Genomic DNA, 20,958 nt, shown 5'->3' with positions numbered 1-20,958 from the left:
GAGGAGGATGTCTTCCCTGTAACGCACAGCGTTGAGATTGCCTGCAATGACAACAAGCTCAGTCCGATGATGCTGTGACACACCGCCCCAGATCATGACGGACCCTCCACCTCCAAATCGATCCCGCTCCAGAGTACAGGCCTCGGTGTAACGCTCATTCCTTCGATGATAAACGCAAATCCGACCATCCCCCTGGTGAGACAAAACCGCATCTCGTCAGTGAAGACCACTTTTTGCCAGTCCTGTCTGGTCCAGCGATGTTGGGTTTGTGCCCATAGGCGACGTTGTTGCCGGTGATGTCTGGTGAGGACCTGCCTTACAACAGCCCTCAGTCCAGCCTCTCTCAGCCTATTGCGGACAGTCTGAGCACTTATGGAGGGATTGTGCGTTCCTGGTGTAACTCGGGCAGTTGTTGTTGCCATCCCGTACCTGTCCCGCAGGTGTGATGTTCGGATGTACCAATTCTGTGTAGGTGTTGTTACACGTGGTCTGCCACTTCGAGGATGATCAGCTGTCCGTCCTGTCTCCCTGTAGCGCTGTCATAGGCGTCTCACAGTACGGACGTTGCAATTTATTGCCCTGGCCACATCTGCAGTCCTCATGCCTCCTTGCAGCATCTGTCTTTTGGTGTTTTTCAGAGTCGGAAGAAAGGCCTCTTTAGTGTCCTAAGTTTTCATAACTGTGACCTTAATTGCCTACTGTCTGTAAGCTGTTAGTGTCTTAACGAACGTTCCACAGGTGCATGTTCATTAGTTGTTTATGGTTCATTGAACAAGCATGGGAAACAGTGTTTAAACCCTTTACAATGAAGATCTGTGAAGTTATTTGGATTTTTACAAATTATCTTTGAAAGACAGGGTCCAGAAAAAGGGACGTTTATTTTTTTATGAGTTTATACACACACACACACACACACACACACACACACACACACACACACACACACGAAAAAGTATGTGAACCCTTTGGAATTACCTGGATTCTGCAAATATTGGTCATAAAATAAAATAAAAAGTCACAACAGACACACACAGTGTGCTTAAACTAATAACACACATTGTATTTTTCTTGTCTTTGAATACATCACTTAAAAATTCACAGTTTAGGTTGGAAAAAGTATGTGAACACCTAGGCTAATGACTTATCCCAAAAGCTAATTGGAGTCAGAGGTCAGCTAACCTGGAGTCCAATCAATGAGATGAGATTGGAGATGATGGTTTGTGTTGCCTTGCCGTACAGAAAACACTCACAACATTTGAGTTTGCTATTCACAAGAAGCATTGCCTGATGTGAACCATGCCTCGAACAAAAGATCTCAGAAGACCCAAGATTAAGAATTTTTTACTTGCATAAAGCTGGAAAGGGTTACAAAAGTATCTCTAAAAGCCTTGATGTTCATCAATCCACGGTAAGACAAATTGTCAATAAATAGAGAAAGTTCAGCACTGTTGCTACTCTCCCTAGGCCTGGCTGTCCTGCAAAGATGACTGCAAGAGCACAGCGCAGAATGCTCAATGAGGTTAAGAAGAATCCTAGTGTCAGCTAAAGACTTACAGAAATCTCTGGAACATGCTAACATCTCTGTTGACGAGTCTACAATACGTAAAACACTAAACAAGATTGGTGTTCATGGGAGGACAACACGGAAGAAGCCACTGCTGTTCAAAAAAAACATTGCTGCACATCTGAAGTTCGCAAAAGGAAGGAACACATAACATTGTGTGGAGAAAAATAGGCACAGCACACCAACATCAAAACCTCATCCCAAAAGTATGGTGGAGGGAGCATCATGGTTTGGGTCTGCTTTGCTGCCTCAGGGCCTGGACAGCTTGCTATCATCAACGGAAAAATGGATTCCCAAGTTTATCAAGACTTTTTGCAGGAGAATGTAGGCTGTCCGCCAATTGAAGCTCAACAGAAGTTGGGTGATGCAACAGGACAACAACCTAAAACACAGAAGTTTTTCAATAACAGAATGGCTTCAACAGAAGAAAATATGCCTTCTGGAGTGGCCCAGTCAGAGTCCTGACCTCAACCCGATTGAGATGCAGTGGCATGACCTTAAGAGAGCGGTCCACACCAGGCATCACAAGAATATTGCTGAACTGAAACAGTTCTGTAAAGAGGAATGGTCCAAAATCCATCCAAAACGTTTGGTTGAGGTCATTGCTTCCAAAGGAGGGTCAACCAGTTATTAAATCCAAGGGTTCACATACTTTTCCCACCCTGCACTGTGAATGTTTACACAGTGTGTTCAATAAAGACATGAAAATGTAATTGTGTGGGTGTTACTAGTTTAAGCAGACTGTGTTTGTCTACTGTTGTGACCTAGGATGAAGATCAGATCAAATTGTATGACCATTTTAAGCAGAAATCCAGGTAATTCCAAAGGGTTCACATACTTTCTTGCCACTGTATATATGTAGTCTGGATCTACTACAAAACTTACATTGCATAAGCAATGTAATAGAACCTTGGCGTACACCTATCTATCTTCACTTATGCTTTTCTACCATAATCGTGTTAAACCTGTCATCAAACTTCAAGGAATCAAGGATGCATTTTATAAGTATTCTCCTAACCGGGCCTGTGTTCAAGTCTCTAGTGTCTCTCTCTCTCTGGTGTCCACTGTCCAGGGGAAGTCTTGACTACTGGACCATTGACCTAGCTGTGGAGGACCTCCCACTGACTCAACCAACAAACTTGCTGCTGAATCTGGGAATTTTTCTCAATTCGTCTTTCCTCACCTTTCTCAAATCACATTGGAAGGGAGAAGATCCAAGGTACCTACCCTCAGGCCTTCTCCGCCAATGCGTTTTGAGGAGGCGAGGAGATGCTTTGAAGACTGACACAGATGACAGCTGAGAGGGAGAGACTGAAACAGAGAGCTAGCCTATTGTGACACAGTCAGATTCCACGAGGATTAGCTAATGATCATCATCACTTCCTCTTCTTTTCAGGTGGCTGCTGGGTAAAACAAGCCGATGCCTTCCTTGTAGGGCATGCTCACCTACATCATCACACTCAGCGGGGAACAATGTAATTGGACGCAACGGTGTAAATGCGTCTGTGTGTGCACAACAGCTGTGCGTCTGTCTCTAGGTTACATGCCCTCATTGCTCAGAGGCTTTGAACGCCCTATCTCTCTGTCTCTACGTTTTCAGCCATCATTCTTTGGGAAATGTGTACGTGTGTGCACAACAGCTGCGTGTCTGTCTCTAGGCTACATGCCCTCATTGCTCAGGGACATTGAACTCCCTATCTCTCTGTCTCTACATGTTCAGCCATCATTCCATTTACATCACACGCCCCCATCCATGGGGAATAATGAAGTACATTCATTAATTCATTCAGAAAACACCCCTTGACTATGACACTACATCTGGTGCTTGAAACAATATACACAACTGACAAACCAAAGTCCTTACAGTTCCTTCTTGCAATAAAATATACTTATGATCTGAGTAGAACTGTGACATTATGGAATTTTGGATGATGGTAATTGGCCAGCCAAATGACCACAGTCTCCATATGAACTGTTACAATAGCAAATAATAATACAGTTAAAATGTATATTATTTTTGACGCACATTTTTCCCTCTCCTCCTGACTGCATGCGCTGTCATAGGTTATACTTCTGCGCCTTTCTACATGTGCTCATTTGCTACAACACCTTGCTTGTTTTAGCAAGGAGCAACAAAGCTTCATCACGTTGTTAAGAGTCCATGTTACCACACTAAAAGGCACGAATACCCGGCCATCTCGTCTCGTCATCTGTTCGTAAAATAAAAAAATAAACGTTATTTTTTTACGCTGAGACCACCCTGCATCTACGACAACACATTCAGAAAGGTTTTCGTTCCCTTATCACTTCTTAGGTGTGAGTGAGATCCACACCCTGCCCAAAAGAACTTGGCTTCAATTGGTTTCCATGGATACGTCTGACCAAAGCTGTCCCGGATGCTGTGGAAAGGGGGCCTTTGCGGTTAAATTCCCATGTACCGAAATAAAAAGTACAAGTTAAATGGGTTTCCAATCACATTTTCAACTCCACTGATGGTTATGTGACAAAAGAAATTGCGCTATATATCCAATGTCCCCCCTCTGGTCTTGGCACGTGTGCTCTAGCCAATAGCTAGCAGATACAGTGCAGGTATAGTATAGCCGACATGATGAGATTATTATAGACAAAATAACAGATTAGTTTGTTTGGAAATGAGCATCAAGCTCATCACGTCCATCACCCTGTGAACTTCATTTATTTCATCTGTAACCTAATAAACTGCATTCTTCCCAGAGTCCCATTGGGAGGATCAAACAAAATATCACCACGAGACTCCAAGTTAACTTTGATTTGATGGTTATTATATCAGTATTTCTGCAATTTCTTACACAATTAATTTTACAGACACAAAAAGATCCCACCTTGTCTTGCGTATTTTGTTTTGTCGGCATTTGAAAAGTTTTACCGACAAATTTGCTGTTCCCATCAGGCCTGTAGAGACATGTGTAGAGACATGTTTTATCCAACATGGACTTTACCTCACATAAAAAGGTTGTATGGAAACCTGGTTACCGTAACATATTAAACACCACCACTAACAACTTCTCCTGGACCAGTGGGGCAGCTGAGGAGAAGTGCATACATTTGCATTCAAATGGACTCTGCGTGCGTATCGTGATCGATGGGGTGGCAGAGGTCTGCAGCCCAGAGTGAGTCGTCACGCCCCGGAGCCTGGAATCCGCTGGCAGCGGCACACATGAGTACAGCTGTTCACTCCCTGAGTGTATCATTCAGTCCACATTCATCGGAATGGAGGTGAGGATCAGATGTGTCTCAATACTATTGAATAGCTTCCTCTCCTCATCTCCTTTTGTTTGATACATGATGAGTAGAGCTGTAGGGTAGTTACTAGCTTCTATAGCCATACAGTCAAAAAACCCACCCACCCATTCCTACAATTACTCTTCTTCACATTTTATTTTAAACCTAACCCCACTGCTAACCTTATGCCTAACCCTGACCTTAAATTAAGACCAAAAATCACATTTTTGTAGCCAATGTTGATGTTGTGGCTGTGGAATCTGACTTTGTGGTTACAGAAGCTAGTTAAAACTCAATACTCTTGAATAACTTCCTCTCCTCATCTCCTTTTGTTTGATACATGCACCTTCAATATTCCCTCTCTCAATGATATTTCCTTCCCTTACAGGGAGGATCTTACTGGGACCTCACAGATCATTTGCATCTTATCCCACCCTTTATGCTGCAAACTTCCCAAGTTTCAAGGTGGACCCTGCCTGCAGAAACACACATGCGTGCCCTGTGCACGTAAAGGACCAAACACCATCTAAATAGCTGAAGGGGAGATGACAATCATGTGTTCAGTCCTCAACAGGATCCCCTGTCAAGTGTTAGCACACAAGCTGTGCTACTAGGGCTAGGCAACACCCCCACACAAAACAGCAGGTTGGTATCTGGTCTTAGTGCAGCATGTGATTTGACATTATGAGGTGGACATCATGCTGCATATGTAGCCAGGGGGACAATAATAGTGAAAGGAGTTAAATCACAAAACGTGACTTCTTTTGGACTTGGTAAATACTAGTTAGCACACCTCCAAATTGTGTATGGATTTGACACACACAGGCATTGAGCCTCATGTTATCCCACGATTATATTGGCACACCTGGGGTAGCGAAATATTCCATTCACGTAGTCTGAAAAACCATGAAGGCTGACAAATGGTTGGATAATCTAAAATGGGTAGGTAGGCTATATACAATTCTACGGTTCTACTAAATCTGTGATACCGAAGCTTCGTCAGCCGATCGAAAAGGTTCGTTTGTGTTCACGTTCAGTGAAAAAATGCGATATGATTTGAACCCCTTCTCATTCTCTCTGACAAACCCATTCCGTCTATTTTTGGGTGTGTATCGCTGCGGTTCCACTCTCTCTCCTGTATAGGCCTCAAAACGGATCCCCGAACTCACTCTCCTGTCTAGGTTGAGAAAAGATACCTTCAAACCTGGGGTCGACGCAGCGGTACAGCCCGATGTGTTCTGACGGCCCGGCCTTGCTCGAATCGAGATGACACCCTAAAGCACAACTCGTTTGCGGTTAGCGTAATACATATGAGTTAGCCTCACATCGAGGTGAGGTATGGTTGGCTGTATGGACGTTGACGCCGATTCAACAACTTTGCCCCGAAAATAATATAGCCATGAATGTTACTGTCTACAGTGTTAGGTGAGAGTCGGTTATGGTAACGTTAGCTAACTATGAATTGACTAACGTTACTAGTCTATGACTAGGTAAAGCCCCCTGTAAAATGTAGCTAGCTTCAGTGGTACGGAATGGAGTGGATATTTTGCTAGCCAGTTAGTCATTTCTGGTGGCTAACTAAACTACTAGCTAGATAGGAAACTGTGCTAGCTTGGTGGCAACACCTGAGCGTTTGAGCTACCTAGCCAGCTATCGTTGGATACCACCTTTAGCCAGCTAGCTACAGTAACATTAGCTCATAGGTTCCATTTTCACAACAGCATTTTGACAAACCTGGCTAGCCATTTACCTGTAACGTTAGCTATATGGATTCACACCGGCTCCGTGAGTGAATAAATCCCAAAACGGTTGAATGTCCTCCGTTGATAGATTAGATTGATAACCGTTTTAATCTCCATACGAAGTTTTGGTGCTGGGTCCTCTGTGTTAGCAATTTTGCTAGATAGCTACATTGTCCTTCTCCATTGCGGTACAGTATACGCCTAAAAGATAAGTATCTAAAGCTGTTCGTTTTCACTGGTCGAGGCCTTTGGTGCATGTGTTTAGAAAACGGCTAGGCGGTTTATAATCCAAGACACGAACGATATCGGCAGGTAGATTGTATGGAGGTGCCCGAAGCCGATACATATTTTCAGCACCAACCGAGCGCAGAGGTCCACTGTACATGAACCTCTCTCCGAGAAGATATTGAAATCCCGCCTCCTTCCTTGCTATTGGAAAGTTTCTGTCAACCAATAAGTGGATGCTAATGGGGAATATTCTATTGTACATTATAAACTGGGTGGTTCGAGCACTGAATGCTGATTGGCTGAAAGCCGTGGTATATTTAAGCAATAACGCACGAGGGGGTGTGGTATATGGCCAATATACCACAGCTAAGGGCTGTTCTAATGGACACAGCCCTTAGCTATGGTTTATTGGCCATATACCACAACACCCCGAGGTGCCTTATTGCTATTATAAACTGGTTACCAATGTAATTAGAGCAGTAAAAATAAATGTTTTGGTAACCAGTTTATAATAGCAATAAGGCACCTCAGGTGTTTGTGGTATATTTGCCAATGTACCACGGCTAAGGGCTGAATCCAGGCAATAGTGGCATATTGACCAAATACCACACCACCTAAAATTATTGCTTAATTAGACAATTTCATTGATCCTTAAATGAAATCTCCACACCTGGGAGATTTGGTCAATCAATGTCCATACAAGATGCTCTCCCAAAATAAATAATTGTATTTTGACTCCCAACAAACAAATACAATTAGGTATTTATTGGGTAAGTGGTTTCAGCCTGGCTATTCCTACTGCATGATTGACAGGTAGGCCTTGACTGAAAGGGGGGTGCTGAAAAACCCTCTGACACACTGACATACTAAATACTGTGTGTATTTGTGTGTGTTTACTGTCTCAGAGTGTGTGTGGGCACGTAAACACACACACGCCAGGGGATTAAACTGACAGCAGGAGTTTTGAATAAGCCCACCCAACCCCTCTCCACGCACACATATCCCCACAAAGCTCACACACACACACACACACACACACAAAGCTGACCAACATCTGCTGTAGCACCACCAGACATAATGATACAAATCTGAATCGCCCTAATGAAATCACACACAATGGCATAAGTGTTTCCCCTAGGATTTTGTATGCAGCGGTGGCAAGGTTAGCATGGGCAGGTGTGGCCAATAGCGATTTTTAGAGTCCCTCCTTTTTGCCTCAGAGACAAAATGTTGCTGTTTTAAAGTAACTACCCAGTGTTTCCAGATTTCTATGAAATATGACCTACAATTACTTACAATATGAGTTAAATAGTTTTCCTTCCAAAAAATTGGAATTAAGTATGTTAAAAAGCAGTTTTTCTGTGTTGGAATGGTGTGGGCGTATACCGGCCATTAAAAATATTCACGCTTGTAGACTGGCTAGCTCATCCTCCTTTAGACCGCTGACTGGCCAGCTCATCCTACTGAGGAGTATTACCAGCCCACAAGTGTCCGGTCTGGAGTGTGAAGTCACGAGCTCCGCTAGTCAGCTACCGTGTACAACCTAGCGGTGCCAAAAGCTCTGGTCTGCCCTAGAAAGCCTATGTAAATTATGATCGGCATAACGGCCCAACATTTTTGGGGGGGACGGCCGTTTTGGGCTCTAAAATGTGTTTATTATGATCAAGTTCGATCACCACAGTGAATTATTTAAAAGTTTGCAACAAAAAAATTAGAGATAATTAATTAGATAGTGATCCATTCTGACTATTAAATTTGTCATCACACAGGACCATGTGTGACCAATCACGATGGGTAGGCTATGAGGAGACTCGCACCCTCTTGTACGCTCTTTGCACTTGGTATCTGGTATTGATGTCGATATCATCTAGCAACATTGGGTTGACTCTCTCAGGCAGGATGAAAACGACTACATCAACCATGATCCTTTGCTAGTTACAGACACTTACGGATCATTAGTGATTTTTTGGGTGGAATTTAGCCCCATTCAGCAATATGGCGCGCTTCAATTTAAAATACTTCCGGCTTCATGCACCATCTGTAGATTTCAATAGAAATATGTGGATGACGTCAGCACTATCACGATCGACTGGTTTTAATGTCTATGAGTATTACATCATACTCTATGAAGAAATAGCACGCATTTTTGTTTGAGGTGGGGTTTTTGAAGTGTTTTTTTTGTTGTTAAATTTATGCTTTGGCCACAAATACAAGTATAGGGCGAGTCAACAACATTGTTTGGGTATGAGTTAACCGAATACGAACTATTAAAAGTTCGATTTTCACTTGGCAGTTACATTAAAACCTAATTTCCTGCAATTCTACACATTTTGCAATGGTTATGTCGTGTTCTTATGCTATCTGAGTGACTCAAACATTATAACAAAACCAATGGGGACCAATGCCATGACATTTTTTTTTACTTTAGATTCTCCCTGACTGTGTAGTTTTTTTCTGGTGGTTGTTAGTTCTCAAAGATGATCTAATAAAAACATATTTACAGCTCGATTATCTTTTCTACATAATTTATATCTGGTGTTAGTCATTTAAGTTGATACGGAAAACTTTACTATCCCAAAAATGATAGATACTGCTAAATGAATATAGGGGAAACACTGACATAGGTGGCTGACATGGGGATGACAAGTGATTTCTAATGGTGTGTGGTACAACGAGAGGGTGTGTGTGTGTGTGTGTGTGTGTGTGGTGTGAGAGAGAAAGAGAGGTGTACTGTAAACCCTTTGGTAGTTGGCACAGAGAGTAAAGACAACAGAGGGGATGGACATGGCAAAGCAATGCTTCCACACGCCGGTGAAGGAAAGATAAACCTCAGTGTGTTAATACACTGATGAATACACTCATGCATAGACACACACGAGCAGGGCACACAAAGTAAAAAGATTCTGTCTGTGTTCACCAATTGCTCCAATACATAACTTTATATTAGAAGATAAACAATATGCATTAAAAATACATGCATAAAACAACGTCTGCAATTTATTTGATCTATTCCACTTTTGAAGAAATACAGACCCATGGTTTGGATCAAGGTGTCAGTGCAGGTGCCTGCTAGAGCATTGGATTCCTGTTTTTGCTGTCATCTTGTGGTAAAAAAACAGAATCGTCACACGATCGCTACAGAAGACTTTCTGATACAATGTAATAACATTTAGGTAATTGTATCACTGCAGATTCAGGGAAATAATCAAGTTAATGTAGTCTCGGCTTTATTGCAAGATATCTGATAGTATGGGGACGCCAAAGGGAATACTGGATAACGTTCATAAAGTAGCCTAGGTTCATGATGTTGTCATTATCACAGTGATGATTATAAACAGTTCAAATCAAATAAAGTTGTATTAGTCACACGCGCCGAATACAACAGGTGTAGACCTTACAGTGAAATGCTTACTTACGAGCCCCTAACCAAAAATGCAGTTAAAAAAAATACGGATAAGAATAAGAGCTTTTCTGATTATTCACTACAAACAGTGGCTGACATAACAACCCTCCGAGGCAGAGGTACATTTTATTACGGCTCATGCTGGGTGTGTGTTAGCCCAATAATGGACTAAAGGAGCCTAACGTTACTTCTTATAGTCCAAGGACCTCGTTCTGTTTTGTGGTGAATTGGCTCTAGAAGCCAAAACAGCCAAACGCATTAAGGTTCTATTAACGTAAAGCACCCTACTTTCATATCACATCAAAATCATTTCAAAAATGCAAAATATACACTTACTGTACACTTAAAACCGGGTTTTAACACAGTTGCAGCCGACAGTATTTTTCAGTGACATGTTTGTGGCCTGTCTTCTGTTTACACAGGTGTTAGCAGACGCAGATAGATAATTAGTACATGTACGTCTCTGTCCGTTTTCAGTAAACAAGCACCGTAATATGGAGCGATTTCAGTGCCAACTAAATTTTTATTTGTGTTAAGATATTTAATTATATTGAAACTGAATATATACATATTCAATTTGAATATTTTATTAAATGTAACTTTAAAACAGAATGCAATATTCATTCAATTCAGTTCAAAATCATGAAATACAAGTTCAATTTAGGAATTTAATGATTCAATTTAGGTTTGCAAAATTCTGGGAACTTTCAATAAATTCCCAGATTTTTCTGAAATCCCTGTTGGAGGTTTCCCGGAGTCAGGAGGGAATAAGCAAGATATCCGGAATCCTCCAAACATGCAATTACTGTTTTATTTTTTTTAAAGTGGACAGCAATTTCTGGCACATGAGATCTCATGTCGAAATATGCCATCTTTCGGTATCGGTAGTACCGGGCGCTGACCCGGTTCGAACAGTTCCTGGCTTGGGTTCTGCGAGGGCTCGTGGGGATGCTGTTTGCCGTCTTCCAGTTGCTCGTGGCGCCGTGGCGGGTAGCTGACAGGTCGGCGAGGAGGCTCCCACCAATCACCAACCCACTTTGACTTTTAGCGGTTCTCGCGATTCGGCTCGCCCACAAGATTTGACGGCGAGACCGGCCATTTACACTATGCTAGCGGCACTCGCCTAGCCATGCTAGCCTCGCCCTCGTATGGGTGCTAACAAGCCATGCTAGATAGTGCTACGTATCGACAGCCAATGCCAGCCAATCCAGTAAGGGTTGGAAGCTATAGTGAGCTTCGATTGGTCACTCGTGTCTTAATATTGTAGAGGATTCGAATCAAGTTCAGCTTTCCCGAACTTTAGTCCGGCCCTGTTCAGCTCCCTTGCCCATGCTCGCATCGCTCAATGGCCCATTCCACTTCTCTTACTTTCCTTCTATTGAAAGTTAATTGCTTTCAATGTTTCACAGAGCTTCCTATTGTAAATGGCCCGTTAGTGTATTACTCTAGGCCTAGGCCTGCTTGAATACATTAGGCTATTGAATGAGTATTTCATATAAAAGAGTGTGTTTTCAAGTACAGCATGTCACAAGAACACAGTGGATATACACTGAGCGTACGAAACATGAAGAACACCTTCCTAATATGGCCCTCAGAACAGCCTCAGTTCGTCGGGGCATAGACTCTACAAGGTGCCAAAAGCGTTCCACAGAGATGCTGGCCCATGTTGACTCCAATGCTTCCCACAGTTGTGTCAAGTTGGCAGGAAGTCCTTTGGGTGGTGGACCATTCGTGATGCACACAAGAAACTGTTGAATGTGAAAAACTCAGCAGTGTTGCAGTTCTTGACACAAACCGGTGCGCCTGGCACCTACTACCATACTTTGTTGAAAGGCATTTAAATATTTTGTCATGCTCATTCACCCTGTGACTGGCACCCATGTCCCTTCATCTACACTGATTGAAGTGGATTTAACAAGTGACATCAATAAGGGATCAAAGCTTTCACCTGGATTCACCTGGTCAGTGTATTTCATGGAAAAAGCAGGTGTTCATAATGTGTTGTATACTCAGTGTTCTGCATCCCAAAAGGCACCCTATTCCCTATATAGTGCACTACTTTTGACCAGAGTCCTATGGGAATATCAAATCAAATTGTATTTGTCACATGCACCGAATACAACAGGTGTAGACCTTACAGTGAAGTGCTTATTTACAAGCCCTTAACCAACAATGCAGTTTTAAGAAAAAAAGTGTTAAGAAAGTACAAAAAACAAATAGGGCCATTTGAGACACACACAAAGTGTGGCTCAGTTGGTTGAGCATGGTGTTTGCAACGCCAGGGTTGTGGGTTCGATTCCCACGGGGGACCAGTATGGGAAAAAAATGTATGAAATGTATGCATTCACTACTGTAAGTTGCTCTGGATAAGAGCGTCTGCTAAATGACTAAAATGTAAATGTAAAAATGTTTAGCCGGTATCTCGGTTGCAAGAGGGATTTACATACATTTAGAACATAGACGATATAGTGGCTGGGGGCCATGCTGGGGCCACGTTCGGCCAGGGAAGGGACATTGCTTTAGGCCTACCTATATAAAAGTCACTGTAATCAGAACAGGTAACATCCCAAATGGCACCCTATTCCCTATATGGTACACTACTTTTGCCATTTTACTATGTAAAGCGCTTTGAGCATCTGGAAAAGTGCTATACTTTCCTATACAATCTTTACAGTGCAGTTTATGAGAATAAACATACCAATAAGCATCCTAAATTCATCCTAAATTATTTCATGTTTTGATTTTTGATTGATCATGTCTTGATTAAAGTCGTATGTGTATGTACTGTATATACTGTATGTGCGTGTACGTCATAGGAGGCTGGTGGGTGGAGTTATAGGAGGACCGGGCTCATTGTAGACTGGAATAGTGCGGATTTGTGAAGGTCAAGAATGTCTATGTGTTCTTGCATACCTGTGTGTGTGTGTGTGTGTGTGTGTGTGTGTGTGTGTGTGTGTGTGTGTGTGTGTGTGTGTGTGTGTGTGTGTGTGTGTGTGTTATACTGACCCTGTCCTCTCTCTCTCTCTGTAGCTATAGTATCCAATGAGGGTCAGTTCCCCCCAGCCTCAGGGCAGCAGCCTGGCCCCATGTGTTGCTACCCCAGGACCTGGTGCCCATGCTCAGAGTCATGGGAGGGCCCAACGCTGACTGTGGGACGATAACAGGAGCTAAACAATAGCTGCCACAACAACAACAACAGAGAGAGCTATGGCACCACACAATAGGGACAGCTACACATTACTACTGTATATAATCATACAACAGGAACATCTCTCCAAGCAGGAACAGCTACACAACAGAAAGGAACAACTACACAATACAATCACAACACAATCATACAATAGAATAGAAAGTACTTTTTTAAAACAATTTTTGTAAGTATTCAGCTGACAATTGCGTAATGCATATTAATGTTCACTAAAACTTAAAACGTCAGCTGAACTGCGACTTCACATCAAGAGCAGATCTTGCTGGAAACCGACCCACAGTCTCATTAATCTAGCCGACTCTTATCTGCTGTCATGGTGTTCTCCAAATTTACCACCAGGTGGAGTTATTGGGTTATTCTATGAAAATGGTGGCTTTTTGAACAGCCAACTTTCACAAATTGTATAAAAAAATATATATCAAAACTTTGTCAGATAATAGTTAACCCCTTAACATTATAAATCAACGACAGCTTAACATATTTTTATATTTTTACTACATTACATAAAAAAATGCTTGTGCTGCCTTTTTGTCACTGGTGTTACCTATATTTTAGATGACAATTAAGGCTTTCTAGAATGTAATTTCCGTCTTTAATTTGCATATAAAATCTAAGACAGAAAAGGTTAATGGTAATACTAAGAAATTGTTTTGATTAGTAATAATGTACTTTAAACATGTATGTGTAAAGTTCTATTGTCTGACATTTTTCCGTTTATACTATTGTTTTTTGTAACATTAGAAATAATTGAGGTTGAGTCATCAAAATTGAAGCATCATATCCTTAAAAGGTTTACTAATGAATGTAGCAACAGTTAGGTAGATACAAAAACCATATTCAATTAAATTGGTTAACTCTGATGCCAGAACACCAATATGCCATACAGTAATACCAGTGACACAATGTAACACCAGTGACACAATGTGAAACCAATGACAAACACAAGATTATTTCAAACAAATTTGATACATTTATTGGTAATATTTTTAATTACAAATCATTTCAGATTTCATAAGATGGGTTGATTTAATATGAACAATAAAATGAGGGTTATTGGTCAAAGATTAAGACCAAAGGATGAAGCCTATTGGCTAAAATGTGTCTTTCATATCACAACATTGTCATACGAAAACATGTCCACTAGAACATTAGAAACACTAACATTGAACATAAACTAAAACTGTTTTCCTAACCACACTGATATGAACATTTTGTATGCAGTAAAACATGTTCATGGAATCTTTCCTGTATTGTTCTTCACTTTTACTTCAGATATGTTTGTCTTTGCCATGTTATTGTCACGTCCTGACCAGCAGAGGGAGTAGTGGTGTAGTATTTTGGTCAGGACGTGGCAGAAGAAGTCTGTATGTGTTATCTAGTATGTCTGTTTCTGTGTTAGTCTCGTTGTTCCTGATTGGGAGTCATATATTTAGGAGTATGTTTGTCACTTGGGTTTGTGGGTGGTTGTGCTAACACTGCTAGCGTTTTTGTTTGTAGTAAGCCTGTTAGCGTTTTTGTTTGTAGTAAGCCTGTTATCGTTTTTGTTTGTAGTAAGCCTGTTAGCGTTTTTGTTTGTAGTAAGCCTGTTAGCGTTTTTTGTTTGTAGTAAGCGTTTTTTGTTTGTAGTAAGCGTTTTTTGTTTGTAGTTAGCGTTTTGTTTGTAGTTAGCGTTTTTTGTTTGTAGTTAGCATTTTTTGTTTAGTTTTCCTGTGTATACTTTGCTTTAATTTATTATTCTTTACATTAAAAGATGAGTATCCACATTCCGCCTGCAGTTTGGTCCATTCAACACGGCTTCAACATTTATGACAGAACCACCCACCACAAGACCAAGCAGCGGAAAAAGGAGCAGGACGCTGAATATATGGACTATTCTGAGGAAATAGACTTCGACATGGACACTCGTGAGAAATGGACTTGGGACCAGATTCTGGCCGGAGAGGGCCCATGGAGAAAGGCTGGTGAGGACCGGGAACGCTACTGGGGTACACGACTGGCGAGGAAGCCGGAGAGGCACCCCCAATAAAAAAATTTTGGGGGGGCACACGGGTAGTTTGGCTAGGCCAAGGAAGAGCCATAAGCCAGCTACCTGTGATTATGTGGAGGGCGCCGTGTTTTGCTGAGGTGCGCACTCTCACCCATACGCACGCACAGTCCGGTGCGTGCCATTCCAGCCCCTCACAGATGCCGTGCTAGAGTGGGCATCCAGCCTGGTAGGAGGATGCCTGCGCAGCGCATCTGGTCGCCGGTACACCTCCTAGGACCAGGCTACCCTACTCCCGCTCTATGCACGGCAACCATCAGGCCCCTGCACAGCCCAGTTCGCCCTGTACCAGCACCCCGCTCGTGCAGGGCTGCTAGTTCCATCCAGCCAGGACGGGTTGTGCAGGCGGTGCGGTCAAGGCCACCTGTGCGCCTCCATGGCCCAGTCTTTCCGGTTCCCGCCTCTCGTGCTATCCCGGAAGTGAGTACCTCCAGTATGGTACCACCTCTACCAGCCCCACGCACCAGGCTTCCAGTGCGTCGGCCCAGCCTCAAGAGCCCGGCACCAGTGTGCAGTCCAGAGTATCCGGCACCAGTGTCTAGTCCGGAACCGAGGGAGTCTGCCTGCGGCCCGGAACCAGAGGGGGCCTGCCTGCGACCCGGAACTGAATGTGACTAACTGTGGTGTAAATGAGTCTGCCTACAACGTGGAAATGAGGGAACCTGCCCACGAGCCACAACAAATTGAGTCTGTCTACGACCCGGACCCCAATGAGTCTGCCTACAACCTGGAGGGCAGGAGGCCGGAACCAGAGCCACCTCCAGGATAGGTGGGTTGGGGAGGGAGGGTGTAGCACAGTGCCGTCGTTGACGGCAGCCACCCTCCCTTCCCTCCCTTGTTTGTTTAGGGGGTATTATTTTTTTGTTGTGGTATTGGGGATTTTTGTGCTTTCTTTAAAGGTGCATTCCGGGGTCTGCACCTTTAGGGGGGGTACTGTCACGTCCTGACCAGCAGAGGGAGTAGTGGTGTAGTATTTTTGTCAGGACGTGGCAGAAGTCTGTATGTGTTGTCTAGTATGTCTCTTTCTGTGTTAGTCTTGTGACTCCTGATCAGGAACAGCTGGGGATCGTTGTTCCTGATTGGGAGTCATATATACTGCTCAAAAAAATAAAGGGAACACTTAAACAACACATCCTAGATCTGAATGAAATAAATAATCTTATTAAATACTTTTTTCTTTACATAGTTGAATGTGCTGACAACAAAATCACACAAAAATAATCAATGGAAATCCAATTTATCAACCCATGGAGGTCTGGATTTGGAGTCACACTCAAAAATAAAGTGGAAAACCACACTACAGGCTGATCCAACTTTGATGTAATGTCCTTAAAACAAGTCAAAATGAGGCTCATTAGTGTGTGTGGCCTCCACGTGCCTATATGACCTCCCTACAACGCCTGGGCATGCTCCTGATGAGGTGGCGGACGGTCTCCTGAGGGATCTCCTCCCAGACCTGGACTAAAGCATCCGCCAACTCCTGGACAGTCTGTGGTGCAACGTGGCGTTGGTGGATGGAGCAAGACATGATGTCCCAGATGTGCTCAATTGGATTCAGGTCTGGGGAACGGGCAGGCCAGTCCATAGCATCAATGCCTTCCTCTTGCAGGAACTGCTGACACACTCCAGCCACATGAGGTCTAGCATTGTCTTGCATTAGGAGGAACCCAGGGCCAACTGCACCAGCATATGGTCTCACAAGGGGTCTGAGGATCTCATCTCGGTACCTAATGGCAGTCAGGCTACCTCTGGCGAGCACATGGAGGGCTGTGCGGCCCCCCAAAGAAATGCCACCCTACACCATGACTGACCCACCGCCAAACCGGTCATGCTGGAGGATGTTGCAGGCAGCAGAATGTTCTCCACGGCGTCTCCAGACTCTGTCACGTCAGTCACGTGCTCAGTGTGAACCTGCTTTCATCTGTGAAGAGCACAGGGCGCCAGTGGCGAATTTGCCAATCTTGGTGTTCTCTGGCAAATGCCAAATGTCCTGCACGGTGTTGGGCTGTAAGCACAACCCCCACCTGTGGACGTCTGGCCCTCATACCACCCTCATGGAGTCTGTTTCTGACCTTTTGAGCAGACACATGCACATTTGTGGCCTGCTGGAGGTCATTTTGCAGGGCTCTGGCAGTGCTTCTCCTGCTCCTCCTTGCACAAAGGCGGAGGTAGCGGTCCTGCTGCTGGGTTGTTGCCCTCCTACGGCCTCCTCCACGTCTCCTGATGTACTGGCCTGTCTCCTGGTAGTGCCTCCATGCTCTGGACACTACGCTGACAGACACAGCAAACCTTCTTGCCACAGCTCGCGTTGATGTGCCATCCTGGATGAGCTGCACTTCCTGAGCCACTTGTGTGGGTTGTAGACTCTCATGCTACCACTAGAGTGAAAGCACCGCCAGCATTCAAAAGTGACCAAAACATCAGCCAGGAAGCATAGGAACTGAGAAGTGGTCTGTGGTCCCCACCTCCAGAACCACTCCTTTATTGGGGGTGTCTTGCTAATTGCCTATAATTTCCACCTATTGTCTATTCCATTTGCACAACAGCATGTGAAATTTATTGTCAATCAGTGTTGCTTCCTAAGTGGACAGTTTGATTTCACAGAAGTGTGATTGACTTGGAGTTGCATTGTGTTGTTTAAGTGTTCCCTTAATTTTTTGGAGCAGTGTATAATTGTTGAGGGTTTTATAAAACATTGCGTTGAGAAAAAAGTTTGTGGCGTTATTGATTGTCACTGGCTTTATCATCATGTCACAGGTGTTACCAGCAGGAACAGTAACACCAGTGAAGATAGCACCAGCGACAAATCTGCAGACAAGATGGCATATCTAAGATGGCGGCCGCTCAAACTACACTTCTTAAATTGTAAATAAATCATTTAATCATGCAATTTTATCAATAATTTTGATCTAATTTCCTTTCCCCTTACTATAAACTGTATAACACCAGTGACACATCTTAAGTCATCGCATGAAATTACCAAGTTAAATCATCAAATTGTTAACATATGAAGAGAGAGTGAAGAGAGAATATTCATCACCCATGTGCTTTTCAAAACAGTCCCGTCTCCAATGAATCTTTGACCCAGGAAGAATTTGGCAAGGATGTTACATTTTTTTCAAACTGGTAGTTTTTATACATTTTAACACCAGTGACATGAAATTGAGGGACAGCTATTACTTGCAAATGATTTGTAATATTTATTTGATATTTTAGTATTTTAAATAGTCCACTAAATAACTAACTATAATACTTTCCTTTGTATTATGACATTTAAAGAGGGAGAAAAATATATTTTTAAACTCAAAATATGTCACTAAATCATGACCCCTGACCCGAGGGACAAGCCAATTTCATGGTACTGAATGTTTTTGCAATATAACTGTCTTACATATGTTTTATTAATAAAACACTTCAATTAAAACCAAAAATCTATATATTTTTTAAGGGTTTTTCCTGGTGAATAAGGCACAGAAAGCCACCATTTTCATAGAATGACCCTATTACTCCAATTACATTAATCAATAGCATTATTCCAGCCAGGACAGTACTTACATTTATCATAAATATTCAGTTTTTCCCACCTATAGTATTCCTGAGTTTACATGTCTATATTGCCAAGATGCATTATCCTAATGCTGTTTGTTTGTGTATGTAGGGCAGACAACTGACTACTTGTATTCCAGATTTTACTTGCAATATTGGGTTACATGAGTTTATGTGGTCCCAGGCAGGCATTACCTGCAATCTTTGAGTTTAGGTTGTGTGTCACCACTTGCAGTAGAATATTTCTATACAACCATGCATTTCATGAATGAGAGACATTATAGATGTGGAAAAACATGGTTGTGTTTTGTTATGCCTCAGGTATCTCAACATTTTTCAGGCCTTGCCACTACAGGTCATTGCAAAATCTTATATCCGGTTCTAGATCTGTGAATAAGAGATGGATATATTGAGCTAGTAGGTTGAGTGTCAGTTTGTATTCTATTTGGCGATGTCACCATGTTTGTGTTAGTCTGGGTCCCAGTCTTTTTAGCTATTCGTTACAAGCTAGTAAAAAATCAAAGGTATTCCAGGATATTGGAAATTAAACAAAGATCCTATTTTCATTGGAAACCTCAAATATAATTTTGCACAAAAAGACTTGGGTCATGAAAGTAGATGGTCAGAGTTGTAGCCATTAAAGACGAAGTAGAGCTGAAGAACCTTAGAGAAAAATATTTGATGAGCAAGCTTGACAGTTTTCTAAGGAAAGATAATCTATCTCAAGAAGAAAAGTCTGTATTTAAATCTTTACAACAGTTTTACAAGGATCTGGGTGCCTTTTGCAGATCAAGAGCAAAATGGATTAAAGAGGAGGAAAGAAACACCAGTGTCACGAAATTCGTCGTGGTGTTGCAGGGAAGATCAAAATGCAGCGGGTATATGGATACTCATTCTTTTAATGAAAAAATGTAAAGCATCCACAGAACAAAAACAAAACAATAAACAGTACTCACGACTCACAACAGTTTTGCAGGCTATACAAAAACACAGTGCAAAAACTAATTCCCCAGAAACACACCCAACTAATATAGGACTTCCAATCAAAGGCAACACCACACAGCTGCCTTCAATTGGAAGTCCACCCCAATTAACTCTACATAGAAACACCCAACCTAGACAGAACATAGAAAACACAACTTCTTCTGCCACGACCTGACCAAAACTTATACACCTACTCCACCTGCTGGTCAGGACGTGACAACCAGTTATTTCTTTGCACTTGAAAAGAGAAAAAAAAATTACATCTATAACAGTGTAGGTTCCGTCCCTCTCTTCGCCCCAACCCGGGCTCAAACCAGGGACCCTTGCACACATCAACAACTGACACCCACCGAAGCATCGCTATTAGCGCGCACCACCGCTAACTAACTAGCCATTTCACATCGGTTACACTCACCCCCCCCTTTGACCTCCTCCTTTTCCCACAGCAACCAATGATCCGGGTCACGGCACCAATGTAACAGTGTAGGTTCCGTCCCTCTCTTCGCCCCAACCCGGGCTCAAACCAGGGACCCTTGCACACATCAACAACTGACACCCACCGAAGCATCGTTACCCATCGCGCCACAAAGGCCGCGGCCCTTGCAACGCAAGGGGAAACCCTACTTCAAGTCTCAGAGCGAGTGACGTCACTGATTGAAACGCTATTAGCGCGCACCACCGCTAACTAACTAGCCATTTCACATCGGTTACAACAGCACTCAAATGAATGACGTGTTATGCAAAGATCTCATTACAATATAAACATTTATCAATTCCTTTTATGAAAACCTTTACAACTCACATTTTCAGGAAGATGGTTATGAAAGCTGCATTTACCAATCACCTGTGTCAATCGAAGAAATTAGAGAGCCTTTGAATTCAATGAAAAAAGGGAAATCATCTGGCCCTAATGGCCTGTCAGTTGAATTCCATAGGCAGTTTTGGGAGTTACTAGAAGACCCTATTTTTAATGTTTCA

General features: G+C 42.7%; 1 protein-coding gene across 1 annotated transcript in view; it reads right to left on the bottom strand.

The window, feature by feature from the left end:
* LOC106609866 (palmitoyltransferase ZDHHC5-A) overlaps positions 1-7,024 on the bottom strand; it is a 38,916-nt gene extending 31,892 nt beyond the window's left edge. Inside the window, 1 exon segment of the mRNA XM_045722681.1 lies at positions 6,576-7,024. The gene's annotated coding sequence lies outside the window, so the exon portion shown is untranslated.
* Positions 7,025-20,958: the final 13,934 nt, after the last annotated feature.

Source organism: Salmo salar, chromosome ssa08 (assembly GCF_905237065.1).
Source record: "Salmo salar chromosome ssa08, Ssal_v3.1, whole genome shotgun sequence".
NCBI classification, from domain to species: Eukaryota; Metazoa; Chordata; class Actinopteri; order Salmoniformes; family Salmonidae; genus Salmo; species Salmo salar.
This window is presented reverse-complemented; position numbering and strand designations above follow the sequence as displayed.